The sequence below is a fragment of the Sorex fumeus genome, unplaced genomic scaffold, assembly GCF_029834395.1.
Source record: "Sorex fumeus unplaced genomic scaffold, SorFum_2.1 ptg000046l, whole genome shotgun sequence".
NCBI classification, from domain to species: domain Eukaryota; kingdom Metazoa; phylum Chordata; class Mammalia; order Eulipotyphla; family Soricidae; genus Sorex; species Sorex fumeus.
The window spans coordinates 6,994,438-7,006,813 of record NW_026606103.1 but is presented as its reverse complement, the minus strand read 5'-3'; the positions used below and the strand labels follow the sequence as shown (position 1 = coordinate 7,006,813).

Below are 12,376 nucleotides of genomic sequence, written 5' to 3'. Positions count from 1 at the left end.
AGGGGATTAACCTCCTCTAACTCCTACAAGGTGCAAAGCACAGCACTGCCTCAGGGCTCAGGGCTACATGCTTGAGCAGAGAGACAGGACAACAGGGAAGGCCCTGCAGGTTCAACCCCCAGCAACCAGTTTTGTCCCTGCCAGGAGTGATCCCTGAGCACAGAGCCAGGAGTAAGCTCTAGGCACAGTTGGGGGGGGCTCCCAAAAGAAAAATGAAGAAATTAATAGATGAGACACACTCTTAATGGACACAAGATACAGGCCAGCCCTTCGGACTGGATGTCCAGGGATCTCTGCTCAGAGAATCTGATAAGGATCTGTTCCCCCTAAATGGTAGTGCAGGCAGTGGGAAGGCCTCGGGGCTCTGAATCTGACATCTGGCAGGTTCTCTATTCTGTCATTACAGGACTAAGATCCTGTGCAAGGTGAAATTATTTTCTCACCAGCAAAATGAGAGAACTGAGCCACAGTACCCATTCCCCATCCGCTCATTTCATTTAGCCAGCACTGACTGAGCTACCAGCTGGCCGCCAGAGGCTTGGTCTGTGCCACGGAAGATGGACAGAGAAGGCAGCCAACGAGAAATGAAATCCTTTCTGGCTTTCAATTTCTAAGGTGTTGCACAAATACCATTTACCACCATCACAATTTACATATCCGATTACTATTTATCAGACTTGGTCTCCCAAATTTTATATACCAGTCACAGTCACAGTCACAGTCCTCCCGTTCTTCATCGATTTCTCGAGCAGGCCCAGTAACATTGCGAGACTTGTTACTGTGTTTGGCATATAGAATATGTCATGGGGAGCTTGCCAGGCTTTGCCTTATGGGCGAGATACTCTCTGTAGCTTGCCGAGCTCTCCGAGAGGGGTGGAGTAATCGAACTCGGGTCCGCCAAGTTGGCCCTTGTAAGGCAAACGCCCTACCGCTATGCTATCGCTCCAGCCCTTTATATACCAATTCCACAATTTTTAAAAATTGTGTTTAAGATAACATGGTTACAATTATACTTTTGGTGTATAAAGTTATTGTACCGCCAGTACCAAAATCTCTCCACCACTGCCCTTATGTCGCTTCTAGTCTCTCTTTTTCCTCATTCCTCAACCCCTCCCCCTTCCATCTGGTGACCTCAACTTTGTAATCAAAGTCCAATTTGTTGGTAAACATTTACCAATTCCAAAGGGTTTACTTGTTTCTCGGGGTCCACACCTGACAGTGATCAGGACTTACTCCTAGCTCTACATTTAGGTATTACTTCTGGTGGGGCTCACGGGACCACATGAGGTGCCAGGAATGGAACCCGTGTCAGCCACGTGCAAGGCAAACACCCTTACCCACTGTGCTACTGCTCTAGCCCCTACTTGATATTTTTATATGACTGCTTCACTTTCTGAAATCAAATATATTTTTAAAAAAAGTTTGGGGGTCACAGAGGTAGTACATCTGCAAACTTCTGACTTGGAAAATGAATCCCCCATTTGACAAATTTATTTGAAATAGACCCAGTCCCACACTGAGCTCCAGATATTTTCCTTCCACATGTGTCTCCTGCTTCTCCATGTCAGCCTATAACAGAGGTTCCCGAATTTCTTTGTCCTGAGATTCCCTATTCAGAAAATTATTACTCCAGGCTGGAGAGGTAGTCCACGAGTTTTGAGGCTTGCCTTGTTGGTGGCTGATCCCAGCTGAATTCCTGCCACATGGTCCCCTGTGCACTACCAAAAGAAGCCCTCAAGGAGTGCTTGGCATGACCCAAAATCAAACATAACATTACTCAACAACCCCTAATTTCATCAGAGGCTAATACTGCCCTTCTGGATTCTTCCAGAAATCCTGGAACAGCATCTTCCTCTTTGGGAAACACTGGTGTACTTCTCCCTTCTCCAAGCTGCCCAGGTGCAAGTCTTAAAACCCCTCTTTACTTCTCATTCATAGTCCATCCACAACGCTCTTATTTATATTCCATAACCGAATCTCTAACTTCAGGCCACCCATCTTGCCCTGCTGGGGTTCCCTGATAATCCATAAGGCGGTCAGGCCTCTGGGCCTTGACACGTTCTAGTCCCTCTGCCATAACGCTTTCCCACTGTTCTCCAGGCTTGTCCCCTCCTCTCTCCTAACTCCCACATTTCTTCAGAGGGTCATTCCTTGACCCTCCTGCCTGGTGCTCTACCCCACTTCCTCCCCAGTCTCTCACCTGGAGATGGCCACCACCAGCACTTTAGGTTGATGTGTATATATTCACTGCTATCCCCCATAGTGGCATATAAACTCCCTGAAGGTAGGGATTTTTGTCCCATTATCAGTGACAACCATGAATGACTGAGTTCAATATTTTTCTGAATGCATGAAACTAACCATCTGAATTGTATAGGACATCTTCCCTCTCGCCTGATGGAAATGTGACTAACTGCCCAAGCTAGCTCAGCAGGCCATGGTGGAACCAAGTCCTGCGGTTACTAAGTCCCTTACACCAAGCACAGTTTTACACTTTTTTTTTCCTTTTTGGGTCACACCCGGCAATGCACAGGGGTTACTCCTGGCTCATGCACTCAGGAATTACTCCTGGCGGTGCTCAGTGGACCATATGGGATGCTGGGAATCAAACTTGGGTCCGCTGGGTGCAAGCAAACACCCTACCCGCTGAGATATCACTCCAGCCTCAGGACACCACTTTTAAAGCAGGTAGCTAGGAAACTGCAGGTGCTGACTTTTAATTTCATCCCAGATTCCCTGTCTTTGAGGGTAAACATGCCCGCCCCCCCCCCCCAATTCTTCTAAAGATATATCTATTTACCCGAAGCAAGCTTTTTAAATGGGTACAACCCACATGGGTGGTTCCTGACTAAGGAGAGTCTAGAGCATCTGAAGGTCAAGATACTTTAGCACAGTGAGCAGGGTGCTGGTCTTGCACGCGGCCGGTCTGTGCTCGACCTCCAGTGCCCCAGAAAGTTCCCGGAGCACCACCAAGAGTGATGCCTGAGCTCAGGCCAGGAGGAAGCCCCACCCCCCGGATAGTTTAGTTCTGGATTTTTTTTCTTTTTTGCTTCAGTAACTGTTTTACCAGAAACTACCAGTAACTGGGTAGAGTTAATAGTTGGCTCTTTATCAGGGAACAAAGGTCTCGGTGTGGGCAATCAAGATTGTGAGATGCTTTATGCTGCCCGTCATATAGCCTCCCAACTAAAAAAAAAAAAAAGAAAATACGGTTCAAGTGAACACGACCACTGTCGTTTACACCGATAACTCGTCATTTAAGGACGGGAAAAAAAAAAAGGAAGGCCAAGTTCACTTCTCGAAACCGGGAGGTGCAAGCGCTCCCCCGGACTGACTGGCGCAGGTGCAGGAGGAGGTGCGGGCGGCGCGCAGGGGCCCCGAAGCGGGGATGCCGGGACCCCCGAGCTGCCGCTGCTGTGGCCCGCCCGGACTGGCCCGCGCCGCCCGCCCGCGCCGGGAACGCGCTCCGGCCGCTCCGGGCTCGCGTCGCCTCGCTCCCGTCCCCGCGAAGGGGAAGGGGACTCCCCAGGGGTCCCGCGTCCCCGCGGCCTGTCCTCCTCCCGTGTGCCCGCCGCCCGCCGCCCGGACGTACTTCCCGGAGCCGCTCACGGCCATCACCAGCAGCGAGCTCGGGGTCGTAAAGTCGCCCGGCTCGCTCCAGCCGCCGGCTTCCGCCCCGCCGCCCCGCCTCCCGCTCGCCCCGCCTCCCGCTCGCCCCGCCTCCCGCTCGCCCCGCCCCTTCGCCCCGCCTCCTGTTCGCTGGCCCCGCCCCGCCTCCCGCTCGCCCCGCCCCGCCTCCCGCTCGCCCCGCCCCCACTCGCCCCGCCTCCTGTTCGCCCCGCCTCCCACTCGCCCCGCCCCACCTCTCCCATTGCCAGGCTTCCTGTCCCCTTATAGCTGGATATGAATATTTATTTTTTCTTTTTCTTTCTTTTTGGGTCACACCCAGCATTGCACAGGGGTTATTCCTGGCTTATGCACTCAGGAATTACTCATGGCGGTGCTTGGGGGACCATATAGGATGCTGGGAATCTAACCCAGGATGGTCACGTGCAAGGCAAATGCCCTACACAGATGTTCTATCGCTGCAGCCCCTGGGTATGAATATTTATGAAGCGTGCTCATGCCATTGTGTTTTTATGTAACCAAGCGTTTTGCCTCGAGGTGGGCATTCCAGTTGATATCCAGCATGTACTGTGAGAAATATCCCGCCTGTCTAAAATGCATAGATTTAGAGCCTCAAAGACAGGAGAAAAAGGAGGCTTTAATAGCAACTATTGATTTTTTCAATTTGTTTTTATTTTTATTTTATTTTAAAAAAGCTGTTCAACAATAGTTGACTATGAAAGATAGCCCCATGACAATTGGGCCCTAGCAAAGCAAGTCCCAGCCCATATCCCGTCCTGCAGCTGCAGCAGGCTAGCAACACCAAGTACCCCCTTGCACCTGGAATTCGCCAGATAAGGCCACAAGGCCTGAGAAGGCCTAATGAGGCATCTCTTTGTCCTGGAATGGCCTAACAAGGCCCAACACCAAGTACTCCCATCTCCTCCTTGCACCTGGAATTCACCAGATAAGGCCACAAGGTTGGAGAAGGCCTAATGAAAAGGCCTAATTGACTGCCCGTTGGGAGGGCCTGGTGACAGGTACAGAAGAGAGTGGCTGGTGCTGATGGCTTGTTGCAAAATGACTGGCTGCCTGCGTGCAGCATCTAATGTGATAATTCAAATGTATTGGGTGACTTGTGCGCGGGCTTTTCTGAAATGCTCGGGAAGATGCCCTATAAAAAGGCCCCTTTGAAGAGGCTCGGGGCTCTCAGTCACTGACGGTTTGTGGTCATACTGTGAGCCCGAGCATGCTTGAATAAACCTCTTGCTTTTGCATGGACTTAGTCTCTCAGAGTTTTCCTTGACAGGTGAGGCTGTCCTGAGCTCGGACCCTAACAGACTACAATTAATATTCAAACACCAATCCCAACATTGTGCACCTTCTCACCACCATAAGAGGAAAGTTTGTGAAGATTGTTATATTTCATCCTGAAGCCATTTAAGTAAGTCCTTGTATAAAAGATTGCAAGCATGTACAGTTATACCCAAACAAATGTGTGCTACTTTTTGGTACATCAGTGGGCTAGAGCATAAGAGGTCCTGCAGCCGTGAATTCGGCCTCATGCTCCAGGTTGTTCTATGTCACACTCTTCCATGAGCTTTATTTCATAATCTCTGGGTTTTGACCATTGATGAGATTATATGGCACCAGAGGCAGTTTGTTGTGTGACTACCAAGACACTGGAAAACTGGGGAGCTGGGGGGAGGAGGCCCAGACCTGTTCCAAGCAGGCTTGGAGATATCAGTCACGGGTCCAGAATACTGGATTTTTCTGCAAGTTCCCTCATAGTTGAGGCTCTTCCGAACCTGTGCAGAGAGGACTTGAGCATGGATATGGTTGGACTCAGGAGGTTTCTGACTGCCTGGACTCTGCAGGGGTGGGGAGGGAAACTCAGCCTGTCCCCCTCCGAGTGGCCAGGGTGAAGACAGCCTGGAGCAGGATCAGGATGTTCTATGTTGCACTCTCCTGAGAGCTTTATTTCATAGTCTCTGGATCTTGGCCATTGATGAGATTATATGGTGCCTAGAGTAGTTTGTCAACTATTGATTATGGTCTTTCAAGATTGGGTGGTTGCCAAGTAGGCAAACTCAGCAAACATGGGCAGCGGTTCTAACGCAATGTTAGTTCCTGGTCCTTTCTCCCATTTATTAGATACTATCAGGCCCATGTTCTAGGGATAACCATGTTTCATTACAGATGTAGCTACCAAATTTATAAAATTTGTAACTTACAAGTTATAGTTCCTCCTTCTTGGGTTCCAGGACTAAAGACTGCATTTTAAAACCAAGCTAAATTTTCTCTAACATAATCTTTAACGGCAGGATTTTCAATCAGTATCTAGTGTCAGCACTTGAGGTCAAGTTTCTATTGCCCTAAATATGCTTCCCTATTCGTCTTACATGTACTGTGGCTGTTTGTTATCACTGAAGGGGAAGGGACATACCTTTAATATACCCATGTGCTAGAAAACAGCACCATAACTACATGTGAATTATTATAGTTGAAGCCCCCCTTCCCATTCCTGGGGGGAGATAGGCTGGCATGCTCCAAGCTTTGTCTTTGATTTCCTAGGTCTTCTGATTTTCTCCTCAACACAGTCCATTGAGAATTGCTAGGCTGAGGACGGGAAATAGCCCTAAAACTAAGTCGAGTGAAGAAATAACACTTTCAACCTCCAGTGTTACCCAAATTTATTTTCCTATCTATCCTGGAAAACAAGAAGGCTAACCCAGGGTCCTTAATGAACATTTAGGTTACCACTGCAGTGACTTTGTTTTTTCCCAATATGGTGGCAAGACTTTAGCTTTCCTCTGTCAGGTACTGACAAAGAAGTCACGGCTGGCAGCTAAGGTCACATGGCTAAAGTTACAGGTCAGTTATGGCTAGACCAGGGCAGAGGTAACTTCTACAGAGGCCTTTGTAGTCAGTGTGTGTAGAAGCCCTGCACCATATCTAATATCTCCACGCCAGCCTCCTGCTGAAACGAGATGTAAGAAAGACCAGGTCAAACAGTCATCAGACCAAAATATCTTTTTAAAAAACAATTTTTATTTCATTAAAGAACCGTGATTTACAAAGTTATTGAAACGTCTAATGTTCTAGCATCAATTTCTCATCACCAGTGATCCCAAGTTCCCTCCCACCCACACAAGCTGCCACCTTACAGGCACATCAGAATGTTTGGTTGTTGTCATTTGTGTCTCATGTTTTTAGTGTTGTTGAATCTGTTTTGTGTCTGTAGCTACCCACCCCTCCACATTACTGATGTATCTCAGGCCATTGACCCCTGCTTACCCATTACTTCCTGTCTTCATCTTCTTTCTCTCATCCCCCCACCCCCACCTCTCTTTCTTACCTTCTCTGTTCTCTTCCCTGTACTCTATAATCAAGGGCAATCTAGATATCCACTCTTTACCATATTTCATACCTTATTCTTCCAGTTAATTTATATATCACAGATAAGTGAGATCATCCTATGATTTTCTTTCTTTTTCTGGCTTACTTCACTCACATGATATAATCCAGTTCCATTGAGGTTGCAGCAAATTGAATGATTGCTTCATTCTTTATAGCTGCATAATATTCCATTGTGTATAGTGTTCCATAGTGTATATGTACCACATCTTTATAATACATTCATTTTTATTGGACGACTAAGTTGATTCCATATTATAGCTATTTTTTTAAGTGCTGCAATGAATAATGGTGTGATAATGTCATCTTAGATGAATGTTTGTGTGTCCTGATGGTAGATTCCCAAAAGTGAAATAGCTGGGTCATATGGCAGCTCAATTTACTGAGAACTCTTCATACTTTCCACATTGGTTGAACATTCCTACCACCGGTGGATGAGAGTTCCTTTTTCACCTAACCAAAATAAGAAATTTATAATAAGAGATTGTAATGTCTTGATTGGCATTAACTTTTATATGTTAAATGGCTCCTGTGTAAGGTAAGGTATCTTTTCAAAATTCAAAATGCATTTATTATTTTTTACCCAGTGAGGATGTTGGAAATTACCATAGGGCAGTTAAAAACTCATACTTTGTCTCCTTTTAACTATTATTTCAATGTAAGTTTTTCCTTCCTTGAGAATGGTCCACTGCAGAGTATATAAACCCCATTTTGCTCTCAGGGATGGGGTCCCCATCAGTGAAGCAGATTTCTGTTAGCATCTTTCTCTTCCACAGCCCTAAACTTTCACTCTGTAAAATACTTTTTTTTTATTCATGAATCAGTGGTATTTTATGTTATTTAAAACATGTCTTGACTGAATAGATGGCAGGATAAAGAAGCTGTGGTACATACACACATAGAATACTACTCTTCTGTAAAAAATGATAAATCATACAATTAGCTGCTACCTGGCAGGATCTGGAGAGTATCATGCTGAGTGAAATTAGGAGAGATGTTGGATTGGTTTGTCCTTCCTCCCTTACCTCGGGGAGTTTAGGTTACTGAGTTACCCTCATCACACAGCCCCAGTGGCACTCCCATTCCTCTTTATTAATCTTTAACTTATACTTTGTTCTGCTTCCCCTCTCTGTTAATCACTATATCCCAAAATCAGACCCTGTGATTTGTAAAGTCAGATTCTTCTCAGGACTCTGGATTTTGTATATGCAACTGAAATGTTTGCTTTTTTCTTTCCCTTATGTCCTTTTCACAGTTTACTCTAGAGCAGTGTCCTTTTTGTATCGACACAGGAAGATAGTGAATACTGTGCTTCTGGGAGTTAATTGACTCAGAACAATATTTATTCCTGGGCAACTGTCATATTTACTTCACTTAAGCCTCAGTTGTCCTTAGTTCCTAGCACCCCAAAAGGAGGGTTCCAGTGAGGGTCTTGGATGGACACAGGGAAAGCCGTAAGCTACCCAAGCATTGAAAAGGGACAAGCCATAAGCTATCCTGGGATCTAAAAGGGACAGGCCAACCACCATAAAATATAGTAAGTTATGAGTATGGTCATGGACAAACTTTGTCATCACCCAAAAAGAAGGATCTGAATAAGGACCCTGCTAAGGTTAGGAAGACTAACTTGGCCTGAGGATTGTAGTCTGGGATATAAGAGAGATGTCTCCAGGAGAGCCACCCCATCCTTTAAACTTAATATATCTTACAGTGTTAAGTTTCTCTTTCTTTCAATTCAGAAATATTTAATTAATCAAATTATAGGATATAAGTTTATAATTAACAAACTTCTGTATAAAACAAAATGGGAATAGGAAGAACCATCCCTTTGATCAACATAGCAATTTTCCAATAATACAAACCTTAATAGTGATAGCACAGTGGGTAAGGCGTTTGCCTTGCATGCGGCCGACATGGCTGACCCGGGTTCTATTCCTCCGCCCCTCTCGGAGAGCAGGGAAAACTACTGAGAGTATCTTGCCTGCATGGCAAAGCCTGGCAAGCTACCCATAACGTATTCAATATGCCAAAAATAGTAACAACATGTCTCACAATTTGTTGTGAGACATTACTGGTGCCCACTTGAGCAAACAGATGAACAACAGGAGTACAGTGCTACAGTGCTACGGTGTTCATACAAAATGACTAGAAATATTAAGAAGTAAATTTAAGATGACCATTTAAATGGAAATAGGCCAAGGAAAGGAGAAATATGCCCCTAGATGGTTTTCTGCCCTTGGGTGTATCTTCTTGCAAGATGAGATTTTGTCCTAGAAGAAGTTTCACCTGAGGGAAAGGACTTACATATATTGAGTGTGCAATCACTACAAGTTGTATTGCTACCCCCCAACTCTGGGGGGCTGGGTGAATAATGAAGGCTGTTAGATGGGGCATGAGGGAATGGGAATGAGGGCAGAGTGAGACTGGAATGAGGGACAGGGTGAAACTGGAATGGGGCATGGGGCGAGACTTGAATAGACACATAGGGAGAATGGAATGCATGGAGGAACATAGACTGTAATATATGGCAATTAATCACCAACCATTTTGGCGGTCCTGTTTCCTCCCTCATGTGTTGGTATGTAGAGGCTGATTGGGATGGGGAGGCGACTCTTGACCACCAAACGCAAGTGGTGAGTGCCCTCACTCACAGAGAGAGAGACACACACACAGAATGATCTCTCACCTGATGGAATATAAAGACATGTAGTAGACATGATGGAATATAAAGACATGCAAATACCCAAAGGTCACAGAAATTGAGAACTGGTCTTAGTAGTAAGCTACCTTGGGGAGTGAAGAGGAGAGACACTGGGACAATGATCAGAGAAGTAGATATTCAGGTGAGGGTTTTGGTGCTAAACCGTGTCGTGCACGAAATGCTACTATTAACAGCATAGTAAACCACTGTGCCTAAAGTAAAATCGAAACAAAATTCTCTTGACTATCTACCATTCTCAAAAGTCTAAAATTGAGACTAGAAAGATAGCACAGTACTTCAGGTACTTTCCTTGCACATAGCCCATCTGGATTTGATCTTGGCACCACATATAGGCCCCAGACACTGCCCAGGAGTTATCCCTGAGCACAGGTGGGTGTGTGGCCCCAAACAAAGCAAAACAAAAACCCCTCCAAAAATTAAAATTGATGACCCTTAACAACCGAATAAAAAGTCGAATTGGGAGACAATCAGAGTGTTTATTTGGGCATTAAAAGGGCACCATATAAACTCATTAACGACCATGATCCAGAGACTCACAAAAAATCTCGAAAAAGAGCAACAAGTGGCAGAGATGCATTTAACTCAAGCTGTATCATTCTATTTAAAATTTTGGAATTTCTGGAGTTACATCTCATACTCTATGCCTCTGGTGTACCAACAGTAGCACACAAAGTAGAAGGCAACTGATCTTGATCTATCTATCTATATACATATATATATACATACATACATATGTACACATATATATGTGTTCACAAGGCTCAACATGTAACAACATGTCAGTAATTTCTTATACAAGGCTTAACAGCTCCAAGATGAGATACAACAATCTTCATACATTTTCCTCTAAAAAGCCCTCTTTGGATCATTTTTAGTGAATAACTCTTAACAAACAATAAAAATAAATTATTGAGGATCTGCCTTTGGGGCAGGTTTGGGTAGTAGTGGTAAAATTGAAAATAATGGTGATGATAAGGTGTAATGGTGGTGGCATTGGTTTGGTGTTAGAATATTGAATACAATAAATTATTGCAAACAACCTTATAAAAATTAAAAATAAGAAAAAAAGTTGTAAGGGGCAGGAGTGATAATATAGCGGGTAGGGAATTTGCCTTGCATGTAACTGACCCAACTTCGATCCCCACATCCTATATGGTCCCTATATGGTCCCCCAAGCACCGCCAGGAGTGATTCCTGAGTGCAAAGCCAAGAGTAAACCTGGAGCACCACTGGGTGTGACCTCAAAACAAAAATAAATAAATGAAAGAGTTGTAAAGCTCATATTCAGAGAGAATCTGCAGAAGGCACAAAAGTGAGTTTTTATAAGGGAAAGAGAAAGATGAGGTCATAAATGATATGCTGATCAGGAGAAAGCCTCAGCATGGTCAAGAGGTAAAAGTAGATTAAAGTTCACTTTTTATCAGTCCTTTCAAAGAGGATATTCTTGCTCTTGTTTCTTCTTGGAATGTTGGTGGCCAGAGGCCTTACCCAGTTTAGGGAAGACAGACTGTAGATTTGGTATATCTGCAGTGGCTTCTTGCAGCTCTGTCTTATTTCATCTACAGTCCCTACCCAGCCAACCTGGGTTCGAGTCACAGAATCCCATATGGTACCCCAAGTACTACGAGGAGAAATTCCTGAGTGCAGAGACAGGAATAACCCCTGTGCATCTCCATGTGTGACCCCCCAAAAATGAAATCTAAATTAGCTAGAATGCTACTAGGATGAACTTCAGAATAAGAAGAATCACCGAGGTGAGAGAAAACCATTAATTATCACAAAGCACTGATCACCAAAATGCAACATATATATACATATATATATATAACCACAAATATATTATCTCAACATGAGTAAAATTGTTTTTTATGGAACGCTTCACGAATTTGCGTGTCATCCTTGTGCAGGGGCCATGCTAATCTTCTCTGTATCGTTCCAATTTTAGTATATGTGCTGCCGAAGCGAGCAAATCATGAGTAAAATTTTATGGAAGAGAAAAATGCTTTGATATCCAGAGCTGACACTTGAATCACCTTAGTAATCTCCAGAACCAGTGAACAAAACTAGTGGCCCAAACCATTGTTTCTCACCCTTTCAATGACTACAACTCCCTTTGGGCCTTGTTTCTTCTTGTGGCACCCTGTTCTATTAGTTGGTATTCTAACCTTGTCACAAGACTAGAGGCAAAAATCACCCATTTATTTGATTTTAACCTGTGTTCCCCTTGTAACATCCTGGTGGGCCCCTAGGATCCCTTGTTGAGTAATGCTGGTCTACAAAGTTCTATCATTCACTCAATCTACTTAACAATTGTGGAATATACATATACATATACATATACATATACATATACATATACATATACATATACATATACATGTTTATAAGTATTATACTGCAATCACCAAGCAAGGGATGTAGGGGGGAATGAAGCGACAGACTAGAAGTATCATATGAGGTGGGGACTGGCAATGGCTTTCAGGGAACTGTTCTAACTATCCATTAAAAACATAAATGCTATTTACAGTATTATAAGCATATAACCTTAATTATCATAATAATTTTAATTGGCTAACGTTCCCCACATTTAATTTTCTCAAAACTATGTTCCAGCGGAGCCGCCGCGGGCCC

The 12,376-nt window shown here is 44.5% G+C and overlaps 1 non-coding gene across 1 annotated transcript; it reads right to left on the bottom strand.

Moving 5' to 3' along the window:
• Positions 1–11,607: 11,607 nt before the first annotated feature.
• LOC130031331 (U6 spliceosomal RNA) lies at positions 11,608–11,714 on the bottom strand. The gene has a single exon (XR_008793677.1). It is a non-coding gene; the product is annotated as a U6 spliceosomal RNA (small nuclear RNA).
• Positions 11,715–12,376: the final 662 nt, after the last annotated feature.